Source organism: Rhinoraja longicauda, chromosome 3, assembly GCF_053455715.1.
Source record: "Rhinoraja longicauda isolate Sanriku21f chromosome 3, sRhiLon1.1, whole genome shotgun sequence".
NCBI classification, from domain to species: Eukaryota; Metazoa; Chordata; class Chondrichthyes; order Rajiformes; family Arhynchobatidae; genus Rhinoraja; species Rhinoraja longicauda.
Genome location: NC_135955.1, coordinates 13,413,284 through 13,428,016, shown reverse-complemented (window position 1 = coordinate 13,428,016; position 14,733 = coordinate 13,413,284). Strand labels below are relative to the sequence as shown.

Here is a 14,733-nt window from a genome sequence, read left to right as displayed (position 1 = left end):
AGCTTTGAAGAGGGATTTCATCGGATTTGTTTTTAGAAGTCATAAGAAAAGTTCTTTCTAAACAAGGGGTTATAACCATGGGGGACATTGGCACATTGGAATCTGGGCATCATTTCCCATTGAGACACATCCAAAACTGAGGCTATCTCAATTCATCACACAGACACCCCTCTTCCCCCCCCCCCCCCCCCCCACCCCATCCCATTGATTCCATCTCCACCTCACGCTGCCTTAGGAAGGCAGCCACCATAATCAAGGGTCCCTCATAGCCTGGCCATTCCCTCTCCAGCCCGCTCTCGTCAGACAGAAAATACAAAAACTTAAAAGCACGTCCCACCAGATTCAGGAACAGCTGTAATCAGACTACTGAACAGACCTCTCATAAGCCAAGGCTGGAGACCCATCTCCCAACCAGAGACACAAGGAATTGCAGGTGCAAACTCCCACAACTATCTAGACTCCACTTCTTTCCATTCCGTCCCCCTGCAAAGACTCTATCCCCCTACTCCCAATTCCTCAGTCTACGCCGCATCAACACCCCACGATGAGGTGTTCCATACATCTGAGAGGTCCTCATTCTTTAGGGAACAGGGGTCCCCCTCTTCTATCATAGTTGAGGCCCTCGCACATGTCTCTTCAGTACACCGCACTTGCTCCCCCCTACCCCCAATCGCAACAGGGACAACATACCCTCCGCCCAGTCCTTACCTTACTCTATTCAAGCCAACACAGTTTGAATGTGGACACAAGGAACTGCTGATGCTAGTTTACAAACAAGACACAAAGTGCTGGTGTAACTCAATGGACAATAGGTGCAGGAGTAGGCCATTCAGCCCTTCGAGCCAGCACCGCCATTCAATGCGATCATGGCTGATCACTCTCAATCAGTACCCCGTTCCTGCCTTCTCCCCATACCCCCTCACTCCGCTATCCTTAAGAGCTCTATCCAGCTCTCTCTTGAAAGCATCCAACGAACTGGTCAGGCAGCATCTCTGGAGTGTACATGAATAAGTGACACTTCGGGTCGGAAACCTTCATCCTGATTGCCAGCTTCGGGGGGGGTAGAAGAAAGCTGGCAAAGAGGAGGGACAAGACAGACCGGACAGACCATGGCCATAGGTGGACACAGGCATTGTGGGGGGTTTTGACAGGCAGATTGCAGGAAAAAGGCCAGAGATGAAGAGAGAAGTCGTAAGCCCAAAAAGGATAAAGAGTTGTGAATTGTTAAGCTAGGGGATAGTAAAGCTGCGAATTGTGTAGCTATTGGAGAGGGTTCAGATAGAGGGGGAGGGGGAGCAAGGTCAACCAGGGTTTGACCCGCTGAGTTACCCCAGCATTTTGTGTCTTTCGTTGGATAAACCAGCATCTACAGTTCCTTGTTATTATATTAGCACATGCCTGGCTAACCTATTGCTCAAGCCCACTGGGTCAGGAGGTCCACATGAGGAAGTTTAGTAATAAGTGGATCCGACTGGAACGAACTCCCTGAGGCGGTAGCTGTGGCAGGTACTATTACTCTCATTTAAAAGAGACTTGGACAGATCCATGGATTGGAAAGGACAAAAGGGATAAGGGCCAAATGTGAGCTGATGGGACCAGCTTAGATCTGAGTTGAGTTTAGTTCGTCTGCGTTTCATTTATTATCACGTGTACCGAGGTACAGTGTAAAGCTTTGTTGCGCGCTAACCAGTCAGCGGAGAGACAATACATGATTACAATTGATCCATTCACAGTGCACAGATACATGAGAAATGGAATAACGTGAATAACGTTTAGTTATAACGCAAGATAAAGCCAGTAAAATCCGATCAAAGATAGTCCGAGGGTCTCCAATGGGTAGATCGTAGTTCAGGACTGCTCTTTAGTTGTGGTAGGATGGTTCAGTTGCCTGATGACAGCTGGGAAAAAACTGTCCCCGAATCTGGAGGCGTGCTTTTTCACACTTCAATACCTCTTGCCTGATGGGAGAGGAGAGAAGATGAAACGGCCAAGGTGCGACTCGTCCTTGATTATTGGTGGGGTATAAATTGAGTGAATTGAAGGGAGGTTGGTTTGTGTGATGGTTAGGGTTAGGGTGGAAAAAATTGGATGGGGCTGTTCCAAAACCATGCCGTGCTGCTTAGATGGAAGGGCCTGTTTCCATGCTGTATGACTGTATCGCTGTGGCATGGGAGCACTAGTATTCCCGTAAACTGCATCAACATCAACAACAAAGGGAAACGAAATGACTAAGACCAGTCACCTACGGAGGAATGAGAAGATCTTGGTCTGACTGCCTGGCTGCCTAGCGCAGTAACCCCAGTGACCACGTCGCTTGCAATGGCAGCGTATTGGGCACTTTGAACACAGGAAGCACCTCGTAACACGGAACGGAGAACATTGAACACGAGAATGCAGTTCCAGGATTTAAACCCAACAGTGAGCAAAAAAACTATTGTCTATTTTGAAGCAAGTGCCCTTGTCCATCTTGTGGGCAGAGGTCACAGGTTAGTATTATTGCCACATGTACCGAGATAAACGTGAAAAAAATATTGTTGTGTGTGCTGTCCAGCTAAATCATATCATGCATGTGCACAACACACAGTTCAAAAGATAAAATAAACAGAGGGCAGAATATCGTGTTGCAGCTGAAGACACAAAGTGGTGGAGTATCTCAGCGGGTCGGGCGGCATCTCAGGAGGACAAAGCTAGGCGAGATTTCGGTCGGGACCCTTCTTCAGACGGATAGGCGACATTTTGGGTCAGGACCCTTCTTCAGCCACTTTTGTAAACCAGCACCTGCAGTTCCTTGTTTTAACCCCTCTTCTCCCCTCTCCCTTCAGGCAAGAGGTACAGATGTGTGAAAACACATGACAGGTGGTCAGCATCACCTGATAGTGAGGTTTGCAGATGATACAACTGTGACAGGGTGGGTAGTTAGGGCAGTGGATGAGGTGATCGTCAAGTGGACTTTAGAGTCTCAACCAAAGACCAGGCCTGTCAAATCCCTCCACAGGTGCTGCTTGACCCAATGAGTTGCTCAATCACTTTGTGTTTTGCTCAATGTTTCAGCATCTGTAGTCTCTTGCACCTCCATGGAATGATACAGCGTGGAAACAGGCCCTTTGGCCCAACTTGCTCACACTGACCAATGTGTCCCATCTACTCTAGTCCCACCTGCCTGCGTTTGGCTCATATCCCTCTAAACCTGTCCTAACCATGTACCTGTTTAAATGTTTCTTAAACGTTGTGATAATACCCACCTCAACTCCCTCCTCCGACAGCTCGTAATGTAGAAACAAAGAATTGCAGATGCTGATTTATGCCAAAGATGTACAAAAAGGGCTAGAGTAACTCAGCGGATCAGGCAGCATCTCTGGAGAAAAAAGGGACATTTCGAGTCAGGTCTGAAGAAGGGTCCCGACCCGAAACGTCACCTATTCCTTTTCTCCAGAGATGCTGCCTGACACGCTGAGTTACTCCAGCACTACGAGTCCATCTTCTGGCAGTGCATTCCATGTACATACCACTCTTTGTGTAAAAATGTTGCCCTTCAGGTTCCTATTAAATCTTCCCCCAACCCCACCTTTAACCCACATCCTCTGGTTCCTGATTCCATTGGACAGCTTTATCATGCACACCAGCGAATTCCTTACCAGCAATCATGATTATAGTCCAAAGTACGTGCAGCTTTGGCTGAGAAATACTGTAAGCTGGCAGTAGGCCATGAGCAAGTTTGTTCTTTCCAAACCACAGGTGACAAAGAGTCAGGTAATTTTACAGAGAGCAAACACTTAAATGGTGTTACAGTAACACTTCACCTCAGAAATTTCCAACCGTAGGATATAACCTACTCATTCACGGGCAGAACTGACTTAAGAGAGACAAGGGTTAGACATGTTTAAGGAGCAGGTTAAGAAGCCTGGCAGGACTGGTGCAAGGATGACACGGAGCATGTATGCGTTTTCAAACTTCTATACCTCAGCTGTCAACAGGCAACTGAGGAAGAGTCTCGACCTGAAACGTCACCCTTTCCTTCTCGCCAGAGATGTTGCTTGTCCTGTTGAGTTACTCCAGCTTTTTGTGTCTATCTTCGGTTTAAGCCAGCATCTGAAGTTCCTTCTCACCCACCCTCTCACCAACTAGAGAAAGATACTGACCTACCATCTACATCGTTGAAGACCCTCGCATTATCTTTAATCTGACTTTGCTGAACTTTATCTTGCACTAAATGCTATTCCTTTATCCTGTATTTGTACACAGTGGATGGCTTGATTGTATAGTCTTTCCGTTGACTGGATAGCAACAAAAGCTTTTCACTGTACCTGACATGACAATAAACAAAACTAAATGTTTCCCTATAGCATTACAACTGTAGAGAAAGTGCAGGAAAAAAAATGTGCAAGGGCCACAACAAGGTAGATTGGAAGGTCATAATGTGCACATATGGAGCCCCTGCCTCACAACGTGAGGCCCCCGGTTCGAACCTGACCTCGGACGTTGTCTGCCTGTGTAGTTTGCACAATCTGCACTCGGCTTGCCACCAAAGTGGATAACCACACATTTATCCACATTATACTGCATCTGCCCACACACCCAACCTATCTAAGTCACCCTGCAGCCTCAAAGTATCCTCATCGCAGCTCACATTGCCACCCAGCTCTGTGTCATCCGCAAACTTGGAGATATCACATTTAATTCCCTTGCCTAAATCGTTAATATATATTGTCAATAACTGGGGTCCCAGCACCGAGCCTTGTGGCACCCCATTAGTCACTGCCTGCCATTCTGAAAAGGACTCGTTAATTCCTATTCTTTGCTTCCTGTCCATGTCAATACCCTACCCCAATACCATGTGCTCCAATTTTGCACACTAATCTCCTGTGTGGGACCTTGTCAAAGGATATTTGATCGTCTATATACACCACACCCACTTGCTCTCCTTTATCCATTCTACTTGTTACATCCTCAAAACATTCCAGAAGATTAGTCAAGCATGATTTCCCCTTTATAAATCCATGCTGACTCTGACCGATCTGTCACTGCTTTCCAAATGCGCTGCTATAACATCTTTAACAATCGACTCAAGCAATCTCCCCACTGCCGATGTAAGGCTAACTGGTCTCACCAAGGCCCTGTACAACTGCAGCAGAACCTCCCTGCTCCTAAACTCAAATCCTCTTGCTATGAATGTCAACATACCATTCGCTTTCATGATCATACAGAGAAATGGGGAATTATAGACCAGTTAGCCTAACATCGGTAGTGGGGAAAATGCTAGAGTCAGTTATTAAAGATGTGATAGCATCACATTTGGAAAGTGGTGAAATCATCGGACAAAGTCAGCATGGATTTACCAAAGGCAAATCATGTCTGACGAATCTTATAGTATTTTCGAGGATGTAACTAGTAGAGTGGATAAGGGAGAACCAGTCGATGTGTTATATCTGGACTTTCAGAAGGTCTTCGACAAGGTCCCACATAGGAGATTGGTGTACAAACTTAAAGCACACGGTATTGAGGGTTCAGTTTTGAGGTGGATAGAAAATTGGTTGGCGGACAGGAAGCAAAGAGTAGGAATAAACGGGTCCTTTTCGGAATGGCAGGCAGTGACTAGTGGGGTACCGCAAGGCTCAGTGCTGGGACCCCAGTTATTTACAGTGTATATTAATGATTTGGACGAGGGAATTGAATGCAACATCTCTAAGTTTGCGGATGACACGAAGCTGGGTGGCAGTGTTAGCTGTGAGGAGGATGCTAGGAGGCTGCAGAGTGACTTGGATAGATTAGGCGAGTGGGCAAATGCATGGCAGATGCAATATAATGTGGATAAATGTGAGGTTATCCACTTTGGCGGCAAGAACAGGAAAGCAGAGTATTACCTGAATGGTGACCGATTAGGAGAAGGGGAGATGCAACGTGACCTGGGTGTCATGGTGCACCAGTCATTGAAAGCAAGCATGCAGGTGCAGCAGGCAGTGAAGAAAGCGAATGGTATGTTGGCATTCATAGCAAGAGGATTTGAGTTTAGGAGCAGGGAGGTTCTGCTGCAGTTGTACAGGGCCTTGGTGAGACCGCACCTGGAGTATTGTGTGCAGTTTTGGTCTCCTAACCTGAGGAAAGACGTTCTTGCCTTAGAGGGAGTACAGAGAAGGTTCACCAGATTAATCCCTGGGATTGCGGGACTTGCATATGAGGAAAGACTGGATAGACTGGGCTTGTACTCGCTGGAATTTAGAAGACTGAGGGGGGATCTTATAGAAACATATAAAATTCTTAAGGGGTTGGAGAGGCTAGATGCGGGAAGATTGTTCCCGATGTTGGGGGAGTCCAGAACCAGGGGTCACAGCTTAAGGATAAGGGGGAAGTCTTTTAGGACCGAGATGAGAAAACATTTCTTCACACAGAGAGTGGTGAGTCTGTGGAATTCTCTGCCACAGAAGGTAGTTGAGGCCAGTTCATTGGCTATATTTAAGAGGGAGTTAGATGTGGCCCTTTTTGCTAAAGGGATCAGGGGGTATGGAGAGAAGGCAGGTACAGGCTACTGAGCTGGATGATCAGCCATGATCATATTGAATGGCGGTGCAGGCTCGAAGGGCCGAATGGCATACTCCTGCACCTATTTTCTATGTTTCTATGTTTCTATAATTCCCTGTTTTCTCTCTCCCTCCTTTCTCAAAAAGTGGGATTACATTGACTACCCTCCAGTCTTAGAAACATAGAAAATAGTTGCAGAGGGAGGCCATTCGGACCTTCGAGCCTGCACCTATTTTCTATGTTTCTATGACTGGAGGGTAGCCAATGTAACCCCTCCCCACAAAGGAGGGAGGGAGAAAACAGAATTATAGACCAGTTAGCCTTACATTGGTAGTCCACAGGAACTGATCCAGAGTTGAGAGAACATTGGAAAATGATCACCAATGCATCCATGATTTCTAGGACCACCTCCTTGAGTTCTCTAGGATGCAGACCATCAGGCCCTGGGGATTGATCTGCCTTCAGTCCCAACAGTTTACCGAACACCATTTCCTGACTAATGTGGATTCCCTTCAGTTCCTCCCTTCCACTAGATCCTCAGTCCCCTAGTATTTCTGGGAGATTATTTGTGCCTTCCTTAATGAAGACAGAACCAAAGTACTCGTTTAACTGTTCTGCCATTTCCTTGTTTTCCATTATAAATTCACCTCGTTCTGACTGTAAGGGACCTACATTCGTCTTCACTAATCTTTTCCTTTTTACATATCTAAAGAAGCTTTTAGAGTCAGATTTATATTCCCCGCAAGCTTTCTTTCATGCCCCTTTTCGCCCCTCTTAATTAACCACTTTGTCCTCCTCTGTTGAGTTCTAAATTTCTCCCAGCCCTCTGGTTTGCTGCTTCCTCTGGCCAATTTATATGCCTCTTCCTTGGATTTAACACTATCCTTGATTTCCTTTGTCGATAGGCCTTCCTCGTTTTATTTTTTCGCCAGACAGGGATGAACAATTTTTGGAGCTCATCCATGGGGTCTTTAAATCTGAACTAGGTTAGAGGGACAAAGTTTAAAGATGAGTGGGGCAAGTTTCTTTTTAATACACAGAGGGATGAGTCCCTGGAATGCACTGCCAAGGGTGGTGGTGGTGAATGCAGGTACGATCATGGCATTTCAGATAGTCACATCGGTGTACAGGGAATGGATTGCATGCAGGCAGAGGAGATTTGTTTAACTAGGCACAGTTACTGCAGGCTGAATGACGTTCGGCCTGGTTCCTCTGTCGTATTGCTCTGTGTCGACAACTTAATATTAAACCAAAGGCATAGATGTCCCATAAAATGTTGAACTACTTAAAAATTAGTGGGACATTCCACAAACTATTCCAACCTTAATTTTCAAATCAAAATATAAGTTTGCATTTCTAGCATCTGCAAGTCTGACAAAGCTTGATATGCTGGATGGAGCCCTTTCACCTGACTCAGCGGGACAGCCGGCATCTACGGAGAGAAGGAATGGGTGATACTTCGGGTCGAGACCCTTCTTCAGACTGAGGTCAGGTCAGTCTGAAGAAAGTTCTGTACCTGAAACGTCGCCCATCCGTGACCTCCAGAGACGCTGCCTGATCCACTGAGTTACTCCAGCACTCTGTGTTCTACGCAAGATTCCAGCATCTGAAGTCCCAGTATCTCCTGCTAAACCTTTCCTACCCCCGATACATGTCTAAATATATATGTTAAACATTATAATTGTACCACTTCCTCCAGCAGCTTGTTCCAGATATCCACCACACTCTGTGTGGAAATATTTGACGCTCAGGTTCCCTTTAAATCCTCTAAATTGTTATTTCCATCTCCCAAGACCAATATTCTCAGGGTGGTGAGTACCAGGAATACACTGTCAGGGGTGAAGGCAGATGCAATAGTGGCATTTATGAGGCTTTTAGATAGGCACCTAGATATGCAGGGAATGGAGCAATATGGATCATGTGCAGGCAGATAAGAGTTGGTCTTGGCAGCATGTTCAGCACAGACATTGTGGGCCGAAGGGCCTGTTCCTGTTCGTGTTCTCTAACGTTTGATAACTGCCACTTTGATCTGGCCCAAGACTTTCAGGTTTGGTTTAGTCTGGAAATGTTGGGCCTCAACGCAAATACCAAGACACCGGCAGCGGTAGAGTTGCTGCCTTACAGCGCCAGAGACCCGTGTTCCACCCTGACTACGGACGCTGTCTGTACTGAGTTTGTACGTTCTCCCTGTGACCACGTGGGGTTTTCCCCGGGTGCTCGGGTTTCCTCCCACACTCCAAAGACTTGCAGGTTCTCCCACCATCACCCAACCCCAGTCACCCTGCCTGCTCCTTCCTTCTCCCCGTATGCTCACTTCCTATCCCCGAGTCCCAGATTTCCTTTTATTCCCCCCCCCCCTCTTTCCTCTTCCACCCCCCCTCTGACTTTACATTTCACTCCTCCCCTCATCTGACACCTTTTTGCCTCATTTTCACCTCTAGCCTTTGTCACTTATTCCACCCATCAACCCCACCTCACCTGTATCCACCTATCACTTGCCTGCCATTGTCCCAATCCAACTCTCTTTTCCAGCTTTCTCCCCCATCCTTCAGTCGTCTGCCCATTCCCTCCACAGATGCTGCCTGGCCCGCTGAGTTCCTCCAGCACTTTGTGCATGGAAACAGAAACTACATCCTGATAGCTCCTTTCCAACTGTAGATAAGACCATTTGGTGACTCCCACGGGAGTGGTTGTTGGAAAGGCGCTTTTGAAGACTGATTTTCGGAATTTAACCGGCTGTAGGCTTGAAACAACAAGAGACTCAACGCCAGTCGAAATCTTTGGTTCTTGGAAGCTCTGAACTGCCCTCAACACTCGATGGAAACATTCCTTTCCGTCTCGGCGGCACCCAATGCTCTTATATTTTAGAGTGAGAGTCGCAGGTGGAAATCCCATTAAAACATTGCAGAGGGTCGTGCCTAGAAATGACAGGAGAGGCGAATGGGAAGTATTGCTCTCTCCCTGAAACTCTCCCCTTGGGCCATTGCAGCCTGACACCCAACCACCACACACACACACAAATGTGTGCCCGGAATAACCACCACACACACACAAATGTGTGCCTGGAATAAACACCACACACACACCACACACACACAAATGCCCGGACGAAGCTCGTGTTTCCACTGGCTGTAGGCGAACATTTTCCACTAACACCGAGAGAGGCTGCAACCTACACACACACACGCTTGACGCTTTGTCAAAACTCACAGTTTACATTGCACTTAACTCAATCCAACGAAACTCTATTAAAAAAATTAATATGAATGTTGCCTTACCCGAGTAAAACTCCCAGCGGAATCCAACTAAACGCTCTTTCAGTAGACAGTCATTTGGGATGAAGTATTTCCCTCGTTATTTGAGCCCCCCCCCCTCCTCCCCTCTCTCTCTCTCTCTCTCTCTGTCTCTGTACTTCCTCAAAACGATACAACGACTTCGCAGCGTCCTTCTCCCCTGAGACGCTGCCTGACCTGCTGAGTTACTCCAGCATTTTGTGAATAAATACCAACGGGTTTCTTTCTGCAAAGTTGGAAGCGGCGAGGAAGAAGTCGGTGAAGCCTTTGCCAATGATGTTTGTGAGAGTTCAGTTTCTGAATGGCATTCTGGTGCTGGATTCTCCGAGCGGGCACTTACTTGTGTGTCTAGCTAGCGCCTCTCCCCCCTGGGGCTGGGGACTGAGATGGTGCCTGGACGTGTGGAGGCGGAGTTGCCTTACTGCGCTAGGACTGCCTGCAGGCAGTGTTGCCCAACGAGAAGCGTCCAGCGTCAATAATTGTTATGTGTAACAGCTCAACAGCCCTGCAAACACAGCATACACAGATAAGGTATAGTACCCAACAATCCGATAAATGAATAACCACAACACTGGTACAAAACAAAACAACCCCAAATTCATTCGTGCAACAAGAGATTCATAGTTGAGGTTCGTCACAAAACACGGAAACAGGCCCTTTGGACCAACTTATCCCTTGCCAACTAACTGAGGGCAGCACAGTGGCTGGTTGTGTTGCTGCCCTCAAGTGCCAGAGACCCGGTTCGATCCTGACCACGGGTGCGTGAGAAAATAACTGCAGATGCTGGTACAAATCGAAGGTATTTATTCACAAAATGCTGGAGTAACTCAGCAGGTCAGGCAGCATCTCAGAAGAGAAGGAATGGGCGACGTTTCGGGTCGAGACCCTTCTTCAGACTGATGTCAGGGGAGGGGGGGACAAAGGAAGGATATAGGTGGAGACAGGAAGATAGAGGGAGAACTGGGGAGGGGAAGAGAGGAACAGAGGAACTATCTAAAGTTGGAGAAGTCAATGTTCATACCACTGGGCTGCAAGCTGCCCAAGCGAAATATGAGGTGCTGTTCCTCCAATTTCCGGTGGGCCTCACTAAGGAACTGGAGGAGGCCCATGACAGAAAGGTTAGACTGGGAGTGGGAGGGGGAGTTGAAGTGCTCAGCCACCGGGAGATCGGTTGGTTAAGGCGGACTGAGCTAAGGTGTTGAGCGAAGCGATCGCCGAGCCTGCGTTTGGTTTCGCCGATGTAAAGAAGTTGACATCTAGAGCACTTCAACTCCCCCTCCCAGTCTGACCTTTCTGTCATGGGCCTCCTCCAGTGCCATAGTGAGTGAGGCCCACTGGAAATTGGAGGAACAGCACCTGATATTTCGCTTGGGCAGCTTGCAGCCCAGCGGTATGAACATTGACTTCTCCAACTTTAGATAGTTCCTCTGTCCCTCTCTTCCCCTTCCCAGTTCTCCCTCTATCTCCCCTATATCCTTCCTTTGTCCCGCCCCCCTGACATCAGTCTGACCCGAAACGTCAGCCATTCCTTCTCTCCTGAGATGCTGCCTGACCTGCTGACCACGGGTGCTGTCTGCACAGAGTTTGGACGTTCTCCCTTTACCGGGTGCTACGGGTTCCTTCCACATTCCACAGACATGGGGGGCTTGTAGGTTAACTGGCTTCAGTAAATTGCCCCCAGTGTGCAGGGAGTGGATGAGAAAGTGGGATAGCATAGAACTAGCGTGAGTGGGTGATCGATGGTCAGAGGTGACCGCGGTCGCCTCTTTCTCCCCCTAGAATCTTCCTCTTTGGAATTAAAAGTTCCGAGTTACTCCCAGAAATTCCTGCCATTGCTGTTCCACCGTCATCCCTGCTAGGGTCCCTTTTCAGTCAACTTTGGCCAGCTCCTGCATCATGTCTCTGTAGTCCGCTTTGCTTAGCTGTAATACCAACACATCCGATTTCACCTTCTCCCTCTCAAATTGCAGATTAAAACTTATCATATTGTAGTCGCTACATCCTAATGGTTCCTTTATCTTGAGACCCCTTATCAAATCAGATTCATTACACAATACCCCTTCTCCTTTTCCCCAGAGATGCTGCCTGACCCGTTGAATTACTCCAGCTTTTTGCATCTATACAAAGAGGGAGAGACCAGGACCAAAGTCCATAGCTTCAGAGTAAAAGGACGTACCTTTAGTAAGGCGATGGGAAGGAATTTCTTTGGTCAGAAAGTAGTGAATCTGTGGAATTCATTGCCACAGACAGATGTGGAGGCCGTGAATTGATATTTTTAAGGTGAAGATTGATAGATTCTTGATTAGTGTGGGTGTCAGGGGTTTTGGGGCGAAGGCAAAAAGAATGGGGTTGAGGGGGAAAGATAGATCAGCCATGATTGAATGGCAGAATGATGGGCCGAACGGCCTTATTCTGCGCCCAGACTTATGAATTTATGAACTTGTACCAATAGCAGTAGCAAATTATGCGCTTAGCTCCATCTGCTGGCCATGAGCAGAAAGCCAGGTTCATTGCCAAGGTCACAGAGCTTCTATCAAACAATGAAAGGCACGCCACTCTACGCTGTCTTTCACATCCTCAGGAGTTCCCAAAAATCTTGACATACCTTTGAAGGCCCGTCACTATTGCAATACAGGAACTGCAGCAGGTCACTTCTGCATGGCAGCATCCCACAATAACCAGAGAACCATAATCTGAAGAAGGGTCACGACCCAAAATGTCACCCTTCCTTTTCTCCAGAGATCAGACCAGAGTCTGATCCGCTGATTCAATCCAGGGGGAGGGGGAGGGAGAGGGGGAGGGGGAGGTAATGTGTCCATCTTCGGTGTAAACCAGCATCTGCAGTTCCTTCCTACATCTTATATAGTCACTTTGACTGGGGTAATTTTTAGTTTAAATTAGTTTAGAGATACAGGGTGGAAACAGGCCCTTGGCCCACCGAGACCATGCCAACCACCAATCGATCACTCGTTCACACTAGTTCGATGTTCTCCCGCTTTCACATCCACTCCCTACACACCAGAGGCAATTTCACAGAGGCCAATTAACCTACAAACCCGCACGTCTTTGGGATGTGTGAGGAAACTGGAACATCCAGAGGAATTGCACGCGGTCACAGGGAAAAGGCACAAATTCCACACAGACCGCCTGAGGACAGGGTCAACTCTGGGTCTGTGGCCCAGAATATCTCGGGCGAGAACTCCACATCTCTTCCTCATGATGGATTCACCTGGGCTTGCTGTTTCACTGTCCCACACTGCTTCCTAGTAATCCTTATCCTTTATTTGTGCACTGATTTGTGCACTGTGGACGGCTTGATTGTATTAATTTACCGTCTTTTGTTTGACCAGATAGCACGCAAACAAATGTTTTTCACTGTACCTCGGTACACGTGACAATAAACTAAACTAAACTAATCTAATCCAAAGGCTAGGGCCAACAATGCAGACACCTGAGTTTGAATCCCGCCAATATCTGCCATACAATTTAAATAGACTGAATAACCTGCAATTTTAATTAAAATTAACTAATCGTTGGTCCATAAACGAGATATTCTCACAGTTTCCTGGCCAGAATTGTTAAAGAAAACTTTAAAACACAGCGTAAAGATTGGGTAGGGCAGTCAAGACTTTTCTTAAGAGCGTCAAATACAGCGATCACTGGGAGCGATCTTGTAGATTGCTCACCGAACAAGGATTTATCTGCTCCTTATATATAGAATATCCCTTTGATTTGTTGTTTACTGTTCCAAGCACTTAAGCATTTATTCCTTCTTCAGAATTGTCTTATAACAATTATAAATCGTGCCCCTCCGAAAGACACCGATCAACAAACGCATCTCAATCCCACCCTACAGTAGATAAACTGATGTCCTGTTATCCTTTCGACCTCTTTTTCTTGTTTTACAATTGCCATTTGTCCTTCACAATTCCCCCCTTTTGTACTTTTACAACAAAGTACAAATTTTACTCCCTATTTGTTAATTGTCCCCAATGTTTGTGATCACATGTACATTTTTTTAACAATTATTTCATGCTGTCCAATGCACATGTGATCACAAGGCTCTATTTGCAGGGTGACTAAGACCCTTCTAAACGTATGTTTCCCAAAACCACCTTGGTGCTCGACGCCCCGTACTTTGGGAAAAAGGGACACTTTGTTCCATCATCCTCACAGCAACATTCAAAAGCGCAAAAGCAACATACAATACAAGGATGATAATAATGAAAACAATGGAATCCTAACGATCCCAACTGTAATGTCCATTGTAAGACCCTGTTGTGGCTAGCACAATGAATATACATACGCCCAACATCTTGTAAGAAGATTTTATTAATGATCCATCACCAGGAAAGTTCTAGAAGGTCACCTGACCTCAGTCACAAGGCACAAGCCCATTGGCCAGCTTCTGCTCTTGGCCTCAAGGGAGAACTGGCATTTATATTACATATACATCACACCAGCCATCTCATTGCCCAGCCCCACAGAGACCATGTACCCCCCTATTACTGTTATGTAACTTGGCTGCCTCTTTCCGGATACCGTCAGCCAAGTTGATAATGTTTTATCTTGCATCAGCAATAACATTGCTGAATCACAGGTATCACATTCAGATCATAATACAGCACATGGTCCCACTCCTTCGGCTGGAAGGAAATCCAAAGCCATTTGGTTCTGCAGAGCAACTGTCCGAATGACCACCGTCTCTGCATTTATTTCTTCCAAGGTTAAGGCAATGTCATTTTTGCGGAGATTAGATTGATGCTCTCTCCCTCCACCATTTCCCACTCTGTACTAAGAGAACCTTTCAGTCTCAGTGACAGCCCTTTTGATCTGTGTTGACATTGAGTGCATTTGGGATAAGGAGGTGGAACGGCAAACGAAAGGCACCACATAGGCGAAATAACAGGAAGCTGACCAATTC

General features: G+C 46.8%; 1 protein-coding gene across 1 annotated transcript in view; it reads right to left on the bottom strand.

Moving 5' to 3' along the window:
- The window catches only part of sh3bp2 (SH3-domain binding protein 2), a 66,549-nt gene extending 56,375 nt beyond the window's left edge, over window positions 1-10,174 (bottom strand). Inside the window, exon 1 of the mRNA XM_078396852.1 lies at window positions 9,795-10,174. The gene's annotated coding sequence lies outside the window, so the exon portion shown is untranslated. The remainder of the gene's footprint in view (window positions 1-9,794) is intronic.
- Between the last annotated feature and the right edge of the window lie 4,559 nt (window positions 10,175-14,733).